This window comes from Myotis brandtii, unplaced genomic scaffold (assembly GCF_000412655.1).
Source record: "Myotis brandtii unplaced genomic scaffold, ASM41265v1 scaffold174, whole genome shotgun sequence".
NCBI classification, from domain to species: domain Eukaryota; kingdom Metazoa; phylum Chordata; class Mammalia; order Chiroptera; family Vespertilionidae; genus Myotis; species Myotis brandtii.
The window spans coordinates 2857906-2876759 of record NW_005356437.1 but is presented as its reverse complement, the minus strand read 5'-3'; the positions used below and the strand labels follow the sequence as shown (position 1 = coordinate 2876759).

Below are 18854 nucleotides of genomic sequence, written 5' to 3'. Positions count from 1 at the left end.
TTCAAAAAAAAAGAATAAAAACGGCAGCAAATAAGTACTTATTAATAATAGCCTTAAATGTAAATGGATTAAATGCTCCAATCAAAATACTTAAGGTAGCTAAATGGATAAGAAAACATGACCCAATTATATGCTGTCTACAAGAGATTCACCTGAAAACAAAAGACTCACACAGATGACAGTTAAGGGCTGGAAATTTTTTTCCCATGCAAATGGAAACAAAACAAAAAAAGCTGGGGTAGCAATACTCATGTCAGACAAAATAGACTTCAAAATGAAGTCCATAACAAGAGACAATGAGGTCACCACATAATACTAAAGGGATCGATCCAACAAGAGGATATAACCCTGAAAAACATATATGCATCCAATATAGGAGCACCTATATATATATATTTTTTTTTTTTAAACTATTGGAGGACTTTAAGGGAGAGATCGGCAGCAATACAGTCACAGTAGGGGACTTCAATACACCACTGACTTCACTGGATAGATCTTTCAGATCAGAAATTAACAAGGAAACAGTGACCCTAATGACACACTAGATCAGATGGATTTAATTGATATTTACAGAGCATTTCACCCCAAAGCTACAGAATATGGATTCTTCTCAAGTGCACATTGGACATTCTTTTCTGTTTTTTCTTTAAGGCTTTTATTTTTTTAAAATATATTTTATTGATTTTTTACAGAGAGGAAGGGAGAGGGATAGAGAGTTAGAAACATCGATGAGAGAGAAACATCGATCAGCTGCCTCCTGCACATCCCCCACTGGGGATGTGCCTGCAACCAAGGTACATGCCCTTGACCGGAATTGAACCTGGGACATTTCAGTCTGCAGGCCAACACTCTATCCACTGAGCCAAACTGGTTAGGGCACACATTGGACGTTCTTAAAGCTAGACCACATGTTAGGACACAAAATAAGTCTCTACAAGTTCAAGAAGATTGAAATAATATCAAGCATCTTGTCAGGTCACAATGGCACGAAACTAGAAATAAACCACACTAAAACCACTCAAAAACATTCAAACACATGGAGCATGTAAATAGCATATTATTAAACAATAAATTGTTTACCAAGGAGATCAAAGAAGAAATAAAAAACTTTCTGGAAACAAATAAAAATGAATACAACAACCCCAAATCTATGGAACACAGCAAAAGCAGTCCTGAGAGTGAATTTCATAGTACTATAGACATACTCAAGAAATAAGAAAAATATCTAATAAACTATCTAACCCTGCAACTAAAAGAATTAGAAAGATAATTTCAAGAAAAGCTCAGAGTAGAAGTAAAAAAAAAAAATAAAGATCAGAATAGAAATAAATGAAATAAAGTCTAAAACAAATAATATAAAAGATCAATGAAACCAAGAGCTGGTTCTTTGAAAAGAGAAACAAGTTTGACAAACCTTCAGCCAGACTCATCAATAAACAAAGAGAGAGGACCCAAATAAAATAAAATCAGAAACAAAAACGATAAAGTAACAACTTACACCACAGAAATACAAAGGATTGTATGAAAACATTACAAACAACTATATGTCAATAAATTGTACAAACTGGGCAAAATGGACAAATTCCTAGAAACATATAATCTTCCAAAACCAAATCAGGAAGAATCAGAAAACCTTAATAGACCAATAGCAACTAGTGAAATTGAAGTAGTAATCAAAACACTCCCAGCAAACAAAAGTCCTGGACCAGACAGCTTCACAGGGGAGTTTTATCAAACATTCAAAGAAGAACCTATCCTCCTAAAACCATTCCAAAAACATCAAGAGGAAGAAACACTTTCAAGATCTTTTTTGGGCCAGCATTATCCTCATTCCAAAACAAGCTAAAGGCACTACAAAGAATGAAAATTATAGGCTAATATCCCTAATGAACATAGATGCCAAAATCCTCAATATTAGCAAATTGGACCCAGCAATATAGTAAAAAGATTATTCACCATGCCAAGTGGAATTTATTTCAGGATGCAAATATGGTACAATATTCACATATCAATAAAAGTGAGACATCATATAAAGGAAATGAAAGATAAAAATCACAGGATCTTATCAATAGATGCCAAAAAAAGCACTCGACAAAATCTAGCACCCATTTATGACAAAAACCTTCAGCAAAGTGGGAATAGAGGGATCATACCTCAACATAATAAAGGCTATACATGACAAACCTACAGCCAACATCATACTCAATGGACAAAAACTAAAAGTGTTTCCCTTAAGAACAGGAACAGGACAGGGATGTCTGCTTTTATCACTCTTAGTCAACATAGTACTGGAAGTCTTAGCCACATAAAGCAGACAAGAAGAAAAAAATAAAAGGCATCCAAATTGGAAATGAGGAAGTGAAACTGTCATTATTTTCAGATGACATGATATTGTTCATAGAAAACTTAAAGACACCACCAAAAAACTACTAGATTTAATAAATGAATTTGGCAAAGTAGCAGGATAAAAAATTAACACCCAGGAATTGATGGCATTATTATATACCAATAATGAACTCTCAGAAAGAGAAACGAAAAATACAATCCAATTTACCATTGCAACAACAAAAAATAAGATACCTTGGAATAAATGTAACCAAGAAGGTAAAAGATCTCAACTCAGAAAACTACAGAACATTGAAAAAAAGAGATAGAGGAAGATACAAGCAAATGGAAGAATATAGCTTTCTCATAGATTGGAAGAATTAACATCATTAAAATGTCCATACCACCCAAAGCACTCTATAGATTCAATGCAATCCCTATTAAAATACCAATGGATAATTCACAAATATCAACAAATACTCCAAAACTTTATATGGAAGCAAAAAAAGAAATAGCCTGAATAGGCAACAATCTTGAGAAAGAATAATAAAGTAGGAAGAATCACAATACCAGATATCAAATTATACTACAAAGCTACTGTGCTCAAAATAGCCTGGTACTGGCATAAGAACAGACATATAGACCAATGGAACAGAACAGAGAACCCAGAAATCTACTCAAGCCACTATGCTCAATTAATATTTGACAAAGGAGGCAAGAGCATACAATGGAGTCAAGACAGTCTCTTCAATAAATGGTGTTGGAAAAATTGGACAGGTACATGCAAAACAAAAATGAAACTAGACACCAACTTACACCATCCACAAAAATAAACTCAAAATGGATAAAAGACTTAAATGTAAGTCATGAAACCATAAAAATCCTAGAAGAAACCATAGGCACCAAAATCTCAGACATCTCTCATAGCAATATGTTTGCTGATACATCTCATAGGGCAAGAGAAGCGAAGGAAAAATTTAACAAATGGGAATACATCAAAATAAAAAGTTCTGCACAGCAAACATAACCATCAACAAAATGAAAAGGGATCCCACTCTATAGGATAACATATTTGCCAATGATACATCTGATTAGGGGTTTATTTCCAAAATATATAAAGAACTCATTCAACTTAACAAAAGGAAGATAAACAATCAAATTTAAAAAATGGCCAAAGGAACTAAACAGACTTTTCTTCAAAAAGGACATGCAGATGGCCAATAGACATATGAAAAAATGCTCAAAGTAACTAATCATTAGAGAGATGCAAATTAAAATGACAATGAAGTATCACCTCACACCTGCCAAAATGGCTATCATCAACAAATCAACAAAAAACATGTGCTGATGAGGATGTGGAGGGAAGGGAACCCTAGTACACTGCTGGTGGGAAGGCAGACTGGTACAGCCATTGTGGAAAACAGTGTGGAGTTTCCTCAAAAAATTAAAAATAAAACTGTCATTTGACCCAGTGATCCCACTTCAAGGAGTATATCATAAGACTCCTGAAACACCAATCAGAAAGAATATATGCACCGCTTTGTTCATAGCAGTGCTGTTTACAATAGATAAGATCTGGGAAAAGCCCAAGTGCCCATCAGTAGATGAGTGGATAAAAAAGAAGTGGTATATTCACACAATGGCATACTATCCTATCTAATAAAAGACAAAAAGGGTAATTAACCTTACCTCCGCTATGCTTCCCATTGACTAATCAGGGCGATATGCAAATTAACCACCAACAAAGATGGCAGTTAATTTGCAGATCAGCGGAGCCACGAGGCCTCAGGGCCCCGGGATCAGTGGAGCCGCGAGGCCTCCCGGCACCGGGATCAGCGGAGCCACAAGGCCTCAGATCCCCGGGATCAGCAGAGCCTCGAGGCCTCAGGGCCCTGAGATCAGCGGAGCCACGAGGCCTCAGGGCCCCGGGATCAGTGGAGCCGCGAGGCCTCAGGGCACCGGGATCAGCGGAGCCACAAGGCCTCAGATCCCCGGGATCAGCAGAGCCTCGAGGCCTCAGGGCCCTGAGATCAGCGGAGCCACGAGGCCTCAGGGCCCCGGGATCAGTGGAGCCGCGAGGCCTCCCGGCACCGGGATCAGCGGAGCCACAAGGCCTCCCAGCACCGGGATCAGAGTGACAGGGGGCGGCCCCGCAACACAGTGATCGGCCCTGCTCTATTGGTAACAGAGCGCGGCACCCCAATCCCCTCATCGGCCCTGCTCTGTGCGTGACAGGAGGCGGTGCCCCAACCCCCCTCCCATCGGCCCTGCTCTGTGCGTGACTGGGGGCAGTGCCCCAACCCCCTGATTGTCCAGCTCTGTGTGTGACAGGGGGTGGTGCCACAACCCCCCCCCCCATCAGCCCTGCCCTGAGCGTGACAGGGGGCAGAGCTGCAACCTCCCGATCCGCCCTACTCTGTGCGTGACAGGGGTGGCGCCACAACCTCCCCATCAGCCCTGCCTTGAGTGTTATAGGGGCGGTGCCCCAACCCCCCAATTGGCCCTACCCTGAGCGTGACTGGGGGTGGCATCGCAACCTCCCGATCGCCCTGCTCTGTGCATGACAGGGGGTGGCGCCCCAACTCCCCAATCGGCCCTGCTCTGAGCCCAACCAGGGGCTGTGGGGCTGGCACCTAGGGATTGGGCATGCCCTCTGCCACCCGGGAGCAGGCCTAAGCCAGCAGGTCGTTATCTCCTGAGGGGTCCCAAACTGTGAGAGGGCACAAGTGGGGCTGAGGGACACCCCCCCCTTGCCAGTGCACAAATTTTTGTGCACTGGGCCTCTAGTCTATACTAATAAAAGGGTAATATGCTAATTAGACCGGACATCTTCTGGACATCGTTCTGTACAAAGCCTCAGCGGCTGCTGCTGCAAGGACTGGGTGAGGCTCAGGCAGTTAAGGCAGCCAGCAGAGGCAGTACCAGTGGCATGATGGGGGTGTCACCTTCCCCTGGTCGGCCTGGTCACCTCCTGCAGAGGGAGGCCAGAGGCAGCAGCAGTGAGGGGGTGATGGGGGTGGTGCTTTCCCTGATCGGCCGGTCACTTTCTACAGAGGGAGGCCAGACTGCAACTTACACAGGGAGCAGGCCTAAGTCATCAGTAGGGCATTCCCTGAGGGCTCCCGGACTGTGAGAGGGGGCAGGCCAGACTGAGGGACATCCCTCCCGAAGTGCACGAATTTTTGTGCACTGGACCTCTAGTGTAGCTATAAAAAAGAAGAATCTCTTAGTTTTTGAGACAGCATGGAGGGACCTGAAGATGATTATACTAAGCAAAATAAGCCAGTCAGAGAAAGACAAGTATCAGATAATCTCACTTATAGAATCTAATAAACCAAATAATCTCACTTATGGAATCTAATAAACCAAATAAACTGACAAGTAAATCCAGAGATTTAGAAGCATAGAACAGACTGAGGAATCACAGAGGGAAGGAGGAGAGAGGGGGCAGGAAGAGATTAACCAAAGACCTTATATGCATATATGCATAACCCATGGGCACATACAATAGTGTAGTGAAGACTTGAGGGGTAGGCAGGAGGTGGGTGGAAGAGGGTCATTGGGAGAAAAAAAGGGGACATCTGTAATACTTTCAATAATAAATGTAAAAATAAAAAAGAAGAGTTATCGTTATCTTAGTGTTGGGGAAAAGTACAGAATAAAAAAGACATGATTGATACAGCATTCCTATTCTCTAGTGTTGTTTAGACTTCACATGAGATCACACAGTATTTATGTATCTGACTTATTTTACTCACCATAAGCTCTCAAGATGCATCCATGTTGTTGCAAATGGCAAGCTTTTCTTCTTTTACATGGCCGGATAATGTTATATTGCATACGTACCGTGTCATCTTTATCCATTCATCTATTAACAGACATTGAGGTTGTTTCCATAGCTTGGCTAATGTGATTTCTTCTATATTTTGATGCTTTGATTGTGTGTGTGTAATTTTTGTAAGTCTGAATTACTTTGTAATTTAAGTTTTTGAAATAAAAAATTTAATTTAGAAATAAAATAATTTCATCCTGTCGTTCCAGCTGTACTAGTTTTTCCCTTTCATCTCCCAGATGTCTGCAAGGCCACAGACTATGCTGCTCAAAGTTGAGTCCATCAACCAGCAGCACCTCGGAGCTTGTGAGAAATGCAGATTCTCAGGGCTCTCCCTTCCCCGGACCTGCTAGATCAGAATTTCTTGGTGGTAACAGATCTATTTGTTTTAACAAGCTTTCCTGGAGATTCTCAAACATGTTTAAGCCTGAGGACCCGCTGGCCTGAGAGAACTGCCTCACAACCTCAATCTCACTATCCATTCTTTCTGATGATCAGGAGAAATTAAAAAGGTAAGAATTTTGAAGACTCAGATCAGCGTCTCCACTTGCTGCACATTAAGATCTCCTGCGAGTTTTTAAAAATCACCAATGTTTGGTCTCCATCTGCAGAGATGTGGATTTAATTGGTCTGGGGTACAGCCAGGACATGGAAATTTTAAAAAATTTCTCTGGTAATTCTAATTTGCAACCATAGTTGATAACTGAGCAAGAGAACAAAGATTTGCTAAAAGAAAGTAAAAGAAATTGGTGGTCTTGATCACCCCCTGCTGGCAGGAGGCTAAACAACTCATCTCCCAGTGACTTCAGAGAGGTAAGAGGAGGTGCTGCTGGCTTCCCATGACTTCATGGCACATATCTGAAGTCTAGTTGATGATGCCCTTCCAAGCAAAATGCCTGACTAAGTTTCTAATTCTGTTTCAAAGACCACACTATCTGTAATGTATGTAAGAGACCCGCAAAGAACACTTACTCTGTGCCCTCCACTGACCTAAACAGTTCACAAATAACCTGTCCCCGCTCATAGCTGCACTTTGAAGTCTGAACTATTATTACTTCCATTCTGCTAATGGGAAAACTGAAGCACAGAGAGGCTAGTAATTTGCATCAGCTATTAACTACGTGGAGGAGCTGGGGTTTAAACCACAGCAGCTGGCTCCAGATCTCCGATTTTAAACACATCCTTGTCTTGCTGCCTCCAAGTGTGATCTCTCTGCCGTGTTATCTGCAGTATCCCAGGATCTAGAACCCATTATGTGCCAGACACAATATCCTTGTTTTATCCAAGAGAAAATGAGGCTCGGGAAGTCCCGTCCACTGTTTTGGATGGATTGTAGACCTCACAATTTCCCAGACCCACAGTCAGTCACTATAATATTTCCGAGATGCCTCCATTCCCACTATGACTTTGGACAAGTTACTTCACCTCTCTAAGCCTCTATTTCCCCATCAGAATACCCATTTCTAACTCATAAAGTTGCAGTGAGACTTCCCCATTTCAAGCTGTTATCTAACATCCTCAGATTTGCCATGATGAGTATTTCAAGGGAAAATGTTTATTATTGTCTGTAACCAAATTCTCCAAAATACTTTTTCATGGGGTCAAAGGTTCATCCTGCATATGTGTTGAATAAGGTGGAGTGCTGGAGGGCACCCCTTCTGCACACAGCTGGGTCACATCGGTACCAAAGGCTGGATCACATCAGTACCAAAGGCTGGGCCATGAGAATGGTCTATTCAATTCCAACTGAACTAGATGTGGCTGTCTAATATGCTGATGCTTAAAACTCCATTACAACCTCCTAATCATTAGGATGGCTATAGTTTAAAAAGTACATAAAATAACAAGTGTTGATAAGGATGCGGAGAAAGTGGAAGCCTCTACATTGCTAGTGGGAATGTAAAATGGTAAAATGGTATTGCTATTGTGGAAAATAGTGTGATGGCCCCTCAAAAAATTAAAAATAGAATTACTGTATAATCCAGCAATCTCACTTCTGGGTATATACCGAAGAGAATTAAAAGCAGGGTCCTAAAGAGATATTTGTATACCCATGTTCACAGCAGCATTGTTCACAATAGCCACTAAGTGGAAGTAACCCAGTATCCATCAACAGATAAATGGATTAACACAACGTGGTCCATCCATACATTGGAATATTAATCAGTCTTTAAAAGGAAGGATATTCTAACACCTGATTCAACATGGATGAACCTTGAGAATGGACCTTGAGGACATTATGCAAAGTGAAATAAGCCATGCAAAGACAAATACTGTATTATCTCACTTATATATGAAATCTAAAAAAAGCTTAAATAATAGAAACAGAGTAGAGTGGTGGTTATTGGGGCCTGGGAGTGGAGGAAGTAGGTAGATGTTTGTCAAAGGGTACAAACTTCCAGGTAGTTATTAGATGAATAACTTCTGAGAATCTAATGTGCAGCACAGTGATTATAATTAACTAGAGGTATGGTGCATGGATTCCTGCACTGGTGGGGTCCCTCGGCCTGGCCTGCGCCCTCTCACAATCTGGAACCCCTCAGGGGATGTCAGACTGCTGATTTCGACCCGATCCCTGCAGGCCAGGCCGAGGGACCCCACCAGTGCATGAATCTAAACTTAAGGTGATGTGCTCGATTCAGCATCACATATACTAAAATTGGAACAATACAGAGAAGATTAGCATGGCCCCTGCGCAAGGATGACACGCAAATTCATGAAGCGTTCCACATTTAATAAAAAAAGAAAAAGAAAAAAGAAAAAAGAAAAAAAATAAAATAAATTAAAAAAATAAATTTAAGGTGATTATTATCTTGGAATGATAATGTGTGTCAAATCAACACATTATGTATGTATATAAATCATATCTCAACAAAGCCTGGATGGGAATGTGCCTGGACCTTCAATAAATAGCTGAGTAAAGAACATTTCCAAAAATGTGCATTAAATCACACATAAAAAAGAATTCATTAATCTATATATATAAAAGCCTAAGTGACCAAGTGACCAAATGACCAAATGACCGGTTGACTGGTCACTATGATGCACACTGACCACCAGGGGGCAGATGCTCAATGCAGGAGCTGCCCCCTGATGGTCAGTGCGCTCCCACAGCAGGAGCGCTGCTCAGCTGACTGACAGGCACCAGACGCCAGGATCATGGCTGGCGAGCCTCTCCCACCTCCACAGCAGCACTACTGAGTGGCGGTGGCAGGCGCAGTGGGGCCGGGATGAGTGGGAGCAGCATGGACTGTGGGGATCAGGCTGAAACCGGCAGTCCAACATCCCCCGAGGGGGCCAGGATTGTGAGAGGGCTCGAACCAGGCTGAGGGACCCCACTGGTGCACAAATCTGTGCACTGGGCCTCTAGTTAATTTAATAAAAACTCAACCTTACTCTCTGGCCAGGATAGTAAATCCCTACACAACTAGTCAAACTTTCTCACTTCGCCCGCCTGTGTGACTCAGTTGGTTGAGGGTTGTCCCATGCACCAAGAGGTCATGGTTTGGTTCCTGGTCAGGGCATATGCCCCAGGTGAGGGCTCAATCCCCTACAGGACATGCAGGAGGCAGCAGATTAATGTTTCTCTCTCAGTGATATTTCTATCTCTCTCCCTCTCCCATCCTCTCCCTCTCTAAAATCAATCTATCAACAATCAATAAACTTTCTTACTGTGATATCCCCATGACACATTCAGGACTAGAGGATAAATCAGAAAGGCTTCCAGGAGAAGGAAATATCCCACTGAGATCTGAAGAGGCAAATTGCTACTCTGCATGAATGGGTCAGTGAGACTGTTCCAGGCAATTGGCCGAGCAGAAGAGTCAAAGAACCTAGTGCGGGGGTGTCTGACTCTCCTGGCCCCCACCCAGGCTGACTTCTGTATCCTCCTGGAAACCAGAAAGCCACTCTAACCAACCACCACCCAATTCATATTCCAATGAGGCCTGTGACCAGCTCTCAATCCCACACTATGAATAACTTCAAGACAAGGCAGCAAGAGGATTCCTGGGTCTTACTGGTCTGGAGTGGGGAACCAGGTCAGAGATTCTTGCTCTAGAGCCTTCTTTTCTCCCAATGAGGCCTGTGACCAGCTCTCAATCCCACACTATAAATAACTTCAAGACAAGGCAGCAAGAGAAGGATTCCTGAATCTTACTGGTCTGAAGTGGGGAACCAGGTCAGAGATCCTTGCTATAGAGCCTTCTTTTCTTCTGCTTCTTCACATTTGGCATTTTGGGGGTGAATACAGTACGGATGAGTACCCTGGGAGTTTTCTGAGGTAGGGAGAGGCATCACCCCACCCCCACCACTGCCTTGTAAAGTCTTCTGAAGAGGACAGCAGGCAGGTTGATGCCACACACCAGCCACCTCTCCTCTCTGACTGTGCATGTCCCTGACCCAGCCTCAACTATTTCTCCCCATACCTACACACCACAAAGGAAAGGGGTCAGCTTGCCCAGCAGCTCACCCAGCCATCTGCAGCCATAGATGCAAATCACATCCCCTCAGAGCCCCAGTGCTCCCCAGGGGCCCCATGGCCCAGCCTGACCTCCAGCTCAAGTCTGGTAAATAAGGCTTTATAACAGGACGCCTTCAGCATGGTGGGTGACAGGTTGCCACCAATGACCGGCACAGTGGTCACTGACAGGGGCACAGGCACCTGTATGGTGGGCTTCATGGGGCAGGCCTGGCCCACCTATGCCATGGTCACCATTAGGCTGCCAGCCTAAGAAGCCAGCCACCACAGGGCAGCCAGTGCTGGAGAAGTTTATAGGCAAGGCCGCCCATGCTCTCCTGGAGCTGACTCTGGTGCAGGCAATAAGGAAAGACATTGTGGTGAACTGGAATGAGGCCAAGCTCATCTGGTGCCGCCTGCTGGATCACAACCTCCACATGGCTACCCTGGACCACCTGCTGCTGTTCTCTCACTGCCCTTCACCACCAACTGGGAGAGGTGGCCTTTGAGTTGCTGCGCTCACCCACCATACACATGGCTGTCCAGTTGCTGCTGCCCGTCTGTGCACACGGGCAGGTCAGCAGGCTGGTAGTCAACATGGGCCACAGGCTCACCTGCACAGTGCCTGTCTTCCAGGGCTACCACCTACCAAATGCCACCAAGAGTTTGGACCTCAAAGGCATCCACCAGAACACCTTCCTAGCTGAGATGCTGCTGGGCTCCGGCTTGCCTGGGGCAGCAGGACCTGGACATTGTGGAGAACATCAAGCGCCACTATTGCTATGTAGCCCCTGACTTCCAAAAGAGCAGGCCTGGACCCAGCTGGAATGCCGGCAGATCCCGAAGCTGCCCGGATAACAGTCGGTCACTTTGGGCAAGGAGCTGTTACAGTGCCCAGAGCTGCTGTTCAGCCTCCCAGAGATCCTAAGGTTGTTGCCCGTGGGCGTTTCCACCATGGCCAAACATAGTCTTCTCAAGGCGTCCCCCTCCCCCAGGTGCAGGCGATGTGGCCCAGAACATGCTGCTCTGAGGAGGCTCCTCGCTCTTCATGGCATTCCAGGGCCACTTCTGGGCCAAGCTGCTGTGCAGTCTGCCCTCAGAGGAGCACATGGTCATAATTTGAAGTTCTAGCACACCTAGAACTTCAGTGTGGATCAGGGCTCCATACTGGCCTCACTGCCCTACTTCCAGTTCTGCTGGGTCCTTTGGGAGAAATACAAGGATCAGGGACAGCAAATGCTACTGATGAGGAGTGAAGATTGTAGACAGTAAAAGTTCTGCTACCCAGCTGGCTCTGTCCTGCCTTCTCCAAGAGCATGGTCTAGTCCAGTGATGGCGAACCTATGATAAAAAAATATATCTATATAAGTCTTTGTTTTACTATGGTTGCAAATATCAAAAAATTTCTATATGTGACACGGCACTAAAGTTAGGGTTTTTCAAAATGCTGACACACCGAGCTCAAAAGTTTCGCCATCACTGGTCTAGTCCACTCCTGGACCCACACAAAGACCCCCTAACCCTGTCAAACCCATCTCCCATTGTCTTTCCCCCATCCCCTTAGGCAGTCTCAGCTTGGGATTTCACCCCCAAGACATGCCCAGATTTGGCCCCCCTAATCTTACTCCCATGATATGTTGCTTTTGATATAGTTCCCCAAGATTCCCCTGGGCTCTAAGGCCCCTAATCCACCCCCTTGCTATGTTCCTAAAGGACCCCCAACCCATTCCCATAATCTGTTGCTCTCCAAGGAACCTGCACAGGGTGCCCCAACCCCACTCCCAGAATCTTTCCACTAGTGTTCCAGCCCCTAGGTCCACTCTCATAATTTGATCCCTATTTCTAATTCCCCAAACATACCCCCTAGATCCACTTGCTAAAGCATCCTTGGTTCTGAGCACCCCAAATCCACCCTCTTGGTGTTTTTTCCTATTTGATTGCCCAAATTTCTCTGACACACTGGTGTTCTGAGCACCCCAAGTCCCCCACAAATGCCACACACCCCACATCCATAACAAAGCTCCACGTTCTGTTCCACAAGGGTCTCCCCTACAATGGTTTACTAAAAGGTTTACTAAAAGATTTTCCAGTGCCCACAACCTATCCCCCAACTCCACCCTCCCCACAAAATTTGTTCTTCCAGCATGATTTGTTCCCCAAGATTCCTTTTCATCCATGTGCTCCCACAACCCATGCCCAATCCATAGCCCCAAGGAGCACCATGTTCTGAGACCCCAAACTCCCAGGATGACCTTCACTGCTCTCAGCCCACATCCTTGCCCTGCATCTGCCCTGGATATACTCCTGCGTGGCCCCTTCACAGTGTACCTCCTGTCCCATGCCTCAGCCCCTCCTGAAGGCTCCGGCCCACAGAACCATTCTGTGGTGACCCCACTAATGTCCTAGGTCATTTGCTATGTCTGACCCACAGAAATAGTCTCCCAAGGTCGCCCCATGATGAACCCCCAGGACACCTCGAACCTACCTCAGAACCAGCCCCCAGGCTCTATCCCATTAGTTGAGTCACCAATGGGCAATGATGTTCCCCAAGGCTGCCCAGCCCACCGTGACCTGAGGTAGATACCTCAAGTGGGGGGCTCTCCCTAGAAACTGGCTCCCTCCTCCCCCAGCCCCCACACAGTCCCCAGGGGCCAATTGTCCTGGGCTGTGTTTCCCCATCTCCCTCCTTTCTGCTAGTAGTTCATGAGAAGTTTACTGCAGCTCCCCAGGCCTTGCTCAGCCTGTTTCTGCCACCCCACCCCAGGGGCTTTCTCTGGGATCTGCCCTGAGTATGAGGCCTCTCCTGCCCCATCCAGTCCCTGCAGAAGCCTGGAGTGGGAGTCCAACCTCTCATGACAGGAGACTGGGCATTCTCCCCACAGGTTGCCCTTGGTCTTTCTTAGCTCACCTGGGCCCCTACTGGAGGCAGGACCCTCTGCTTTCACACCACGATCCAGCCCAGCCCAGTGCACACCAGGACCCAGGTCAGCAGCTGGACACATCCTCCCAGTTTATCAACAAAATAAGCACAAACTGCCAGAGCTTACTCATGTTCACACTGGGTCCTCTCCTCCCCCAGGACAAGGAATCCTTCCTTCCTTCCTTCAACCAGTCAATAATTACTGAGCATATCTCTCCCTCATTCTCTCACTCACCTGCCAGCACTGTTCTTATGTAGGAATTTTCTGGAGTGGAAACATATATTTATGAAGCATTGAGCCCATGCCATCTGACCCCCTCATATACCATCAGACAATGGGGGTGGGTCGAGGGCCCTGGCCAAAATCTTCCGTGTTGGACCCCGCCTTGCCTCACCTCCCCACAAGGCAAGCAGCTTCAATCTGTAGAATCAGCAAGAACCCCCATATTAAATGATAGTGAGGGAAAACTTCTTATTCTTCCCACTAGGAGGCAGCAAGTCCAACCGCAAGGAGCTGACAGTAGAATTCAATTTAGAACCACAATGACTGCAGCAAACCAGTCATCCCAGATTGCAGTTGAGATCCACCCCACACCAGTCTCAGAGCACTGCCAGCCACACACACACACACACACACACACACACACACACACACACATACACACACACGAGGGATGTGTGACAAGCTGAGTCTCCAATGCCACAGGAAGTGAGGGCTGTTGGATTGACTCTATTTTAGACCAGACCAAGGTTCTTCCCTGGGACATAAATTTCTATGTAACCCTGCAGACATATGCCGCCCCCGCCTCCATTTGCATACTCACAAGAATGGTGAGCTCACTACCTCAAGTCTATTAGAAATCGTACCTCCTCACAGAAGTCTTAAGATAAACTTCTGCACTCCCCACTTAGGTCGCTGGCAGGCACCCTGGAGTCTGCTTTTTCCATGTCGACCAGGAGCTCCATTCTGACCTCACTGTGTGCCTTCCGGTCCTGCTGGGCCTGTGGGAGCAGTAGGAGGAGCAGGGGCCCCATAGTGTATATCACAAGAGAATGGTTTAAGCCTTACTAAGATGTGTGTGTGCCACGGTGACAGGGGGTGGACTTTGAATGGTTAATTTTGTGTCAACTTGGCTAGGTGCCCAGATGTTTAGTCAAACTAGATGTTTAGTCAGTCTAGATGTAGTTGTGAAGGTACTTTTTAGATGAAATAGAACAAAGGTTGACTTCTGCCAGCAGACCACCTTTGGACTCGAACTGCATTTCTTCCTGGGGCTCCAGCTGGCCAGATTTTCAACTTGTTTGCCTTCACGATCAGGTAGCCAATTTCTTAAAATAAATCTCTCTTTCTGTACATATGCATCTTATTGCTTTTATGTCTCTGAAGAACCCTTCCTATCTCAGGACCTTTGCACCTGCTATTCCCTCTATTTAGAATGCTCCTTCCCATCTCTCATCTTATCAAAGCTTGCACCCCTTCTCAATATGACACAAAGCTCAGATGCCATAAAAGGAATGATTAAAACAACTGATTCTATGTAGACATAAAAAAACCCCTGCAAGGTAAAAATCACCCTGAACAAAGTCAAGACAAATAATAATTTTAAAAATAAAGTAAATAGTATTTCTAAAATACAAACGACAGAGTAAACTATAACTCATAACACAAAGTGATAGTGTTCATAGTACAGAGGGGGCAAAGTAGGTTTACAGTTGTTTGTGTCGAAAATAATAAAATGATTAATAAATAATAATTCAAGAATAAACTGTGTTTCATGTACTCACAACTGTAAACCTACTTTTGCCCAGCCCTGTATATACAGAGCCCTTGGAAACAATAAATATGAAAAATATTACAACAGTCCATGGAAAAGTTAGCAACCCTTAAGCTCATAAAGAAAAATGGTTCTTAGACACAGGAGAAGATTCTCAACCTAATGAGGGAAATTAACATTTAAACTACAATACCGTTTTTTACCCCATCGGATTGGCAAAGATCAAAAGGTTTCATTAATACCCCATGAAGGTGAGGTTGTGGGGGAACTGACACGCTCTTATTTGACAACAAAGGAGGAAATTGATGTGTCCTCTATGCAGGACAAGTTGCAATATATACTTTAATGACAAATGCACATGCCTTCTGACCCAGCTACCACACTTCCAGGAACTTCTTCAGATATAATCACTCACATGAGAAATGACGTAGGTGCAGTTATCCAGTGTCCACTGCAGCACACACAGCAATGCTAAGTGCTTCCAGAGCTATGTGAAGATCGATCCACGCGAACTGGTTACGTAAATTTCATTCAAACATAAGGAATACTGTAAAAATGAACCAACAAGCAGTTTTCACTAACATGGAGTAATCCCTAAGATATATTTAAGTGAAAAAAAGAGAATCCAGATGATATGTTATCATTTTATAGAAAAACAGGAATAAATGGATGCATAGATTTTAGGTAGATCTCATAAGAAATCTGAGCAGTGGCTGGTTCTAGAACAGTTTTTCAAGTTTTATTTCATTATTAAGCCCTAAGGAGCAATCACTTTTAGACATTTTTCCTAATCATTCCCAATAAAATTGTAATACCACAGGTCTATGGTAAGTCTGTTTATATATTCTGTATATATCTTTGCTTTATACATAAAACCAGATTTTCGTCTACCCCCAGAAGCAATTTTCACCCACTTGGGGGTGATATCATCTCCACTGATGCTTTATCAGAGAGCCAGGGGCTTGGGCATTGAGGTGGGAAGAAGACTTCTCACTCCCTGCTCTTCGAACTATTAAAATTTTGAATTGTGTGAATATATTTTTGTTTGTTTGTTTGTTTGTTTGAATCCTCACCTGAAGATATTTTTCCATTGATTTTTAGAGAGAGTGGAAGGGGGGAGGGAGAGACACAGAGAGAGAGAAGGAGAGAGAGAGAAAAACATCTACAAGAGAAAGACACATTGATTGGTTGCCTCCTGCACTCAACTAAATCTGCAACCGAGGTACGTGCCCTTGACAGTGGATCGAACCTGAAACCCTTTGGTGTGCAAGCCAATGCTCTAACCAGTAAGACACACTGGCCAGGGCTGAGAATATATTTTTAAATATGGGTGTTTACTTTAAGTTTCTCAGGTGTCCACCCAGGCAGTCTGTTTTCTTTCCTCTTTCCCTAACTGTGCCAGCTGATTTCTGCTTGATTCCTTGACAATGGATGGTGTCACACACCTTGACCATGAGTTTCAGGAGGACAGTGGCCCCATGTGTAGCATTCACTCTTCAGTCAGCACACAGTCATGCCCAATAACCGTTTGTTGAATGGCTGAATAAATGAGCCACAACTTTGGTTAAGCTAAGAGGAATCCTTCGACACAAGGGCCCTTCCTCCCTGTCTTCCTCCTGGCATTGGCGACAGATAGGCCTGGGTTCAAGTCATGCTCCTCACATGCTTTGTGACCTTGAACAAGTGACCTGACTTCTCTGAGCTTCACTCATCGCACCCAGTGCTTGCTTCAGGGGGGCTTTGTAAGATTAAGTAAGATCACATAGGCACTCCAGAAAATATGGAAGGACACATTTCAAACTGCCCTTGTCTTTGGGGCAGAAAAAACTTTCACAGTATAGTAATGTAGTGTTTGAATGTTTCACAATGTAAATGCCTCCATAGAAATAATTTTTTAAAACTGTTTTGAGCCGAAACCGGTTTGGCTCAGTGGATAGAGCGTCGGCATGCGGACTGAAAGGTCCCGGGTTCGATTCCGGTCAAGGGCATGTACCTGGGTTGCGGGCACATCCCCAGTAGGGAATGTGCAGGAGGCAGCTGATTGATGTTTCTCTCTCATCGATGTTTCTAACTCTCTATCTCTCTCCCTTCCTCTCTGTAAAAAATCAATAAAATATATTTTTAAAAAAATAAATAAATAAAACTGTTTTGAGTAATAAAATGGATTTAACATGCTCAGTACACAGTGAGTGCCAAATAGATGGTGGTGAGGAGGTTGTTTCCACTAGAGCGTACAACTCCTCCAGCCTGGTAGCTGGACACCGAGAGCCTAGGGACCTTCCCCTAAGGGTTCAAGCAGAGGGGACCCACCAAGTCACCATCCAGACTTCACCCTGGGCCCAGATGATCTGTTCTGTGGGGGACCCAGGAGAGGAAATAATTGGAGGAGGCAGGTCATTCCACCAGGCAAATTGCAGGTCTGGTGGAGATTAGGGTGGGGTGAGTGATACAGGGCCAAAACGTGCAGTGTCACAGATTGTCTTCATTTTACAGTTTGACAGCTTGTTCACCATGGAATTCTTTTTGCATTAATTTTGGTTTTTAAAATATTACATTGATGCCAGGAGCTGGGAGAGGGAGGAATGGGGAGTGACTGCCAATGGGTACAGGGTTTCTTTCTAGGGTGATGAAATGTTTCTGGAATTAGACAGAGGAGACAGTTGTCCTAACTGCCACTGAGTTATACACTTTCAAAGGGGGAATTGAATGGTATGAACACAATCTGGATCAAAATCATCACATTGAGATATTCTTTGTATGCCCTAGAGATGTAATGTACAGTACTAGGTGTACTGGTTAATAATGCAGATTTTTTTCAATAGATGGAGTTACACATATGTTGATATATATGCTATTTGATATGTATGCTATTTTTTTTTGTATTGACAGCAAGCTTCAAAACTTTATATGTCAAATTTGCTGAAGGTATTAACATCATAGATATTTTTACACTTAAAAATGTCGAATTTTGTGCCAAAAAAAGAGAGCATTTGCGGGAAGTTTTAATTCATTACTTTATTTTGAAGGAAAGTGCTGCTGAAAGTTATCATATACTTCGGGACACTTATGGTGAGCATGCTCCATCTCAAAATACTTGTGAACGCTGGTTTAAATGCTTTCAAAGTAATGATTTTGATGTGAAAGACAAAAAACGTCCAGGTCAACCGAAAAAGTTTGAAGACCAACAATTACAAGCATTATTGGATGAAGATGCGTGTCAAACTCAAAAACAACTTGCAGAAAGATTAAACGTTGCTTAGCAAATAATTTTCAATCATTTACAAACAATGGGAAAGATTTTAAAGGAAGGAAAATAGGTGCCACATCAACTGAATGAAAGACGAATGGAAAACTGAAAAGTCATCAGAAAAATGTTGCTTCAACGGCACGAAAGAAAGTCTTTTTTGCATTGAATTGTGACTGGCGATGAAAAATGTATTTATTTTGAGAATCCCAAATGCACAAAATTATGGGTTGATCCAGGTCAACCATCAACATTGACTGCAAGGCCAAATCGCTTCAGAAAGAAGACAATGCTCTGCG

The 18854-nt window shown here is 44.1% G+C and overlaps 1 pseudogene; it reads left to right on the top strand.

Annotated features, from left to right (window-relative positions):
- Positions 1 to 8061: 8061 nt before the first annotated feature.
- Positions 8062 to 11888, top strand: LOC102260691 (annotated as a pseudogene).
- Positions 11889 to 18854: the final 6966 nt, after the last annotated feature.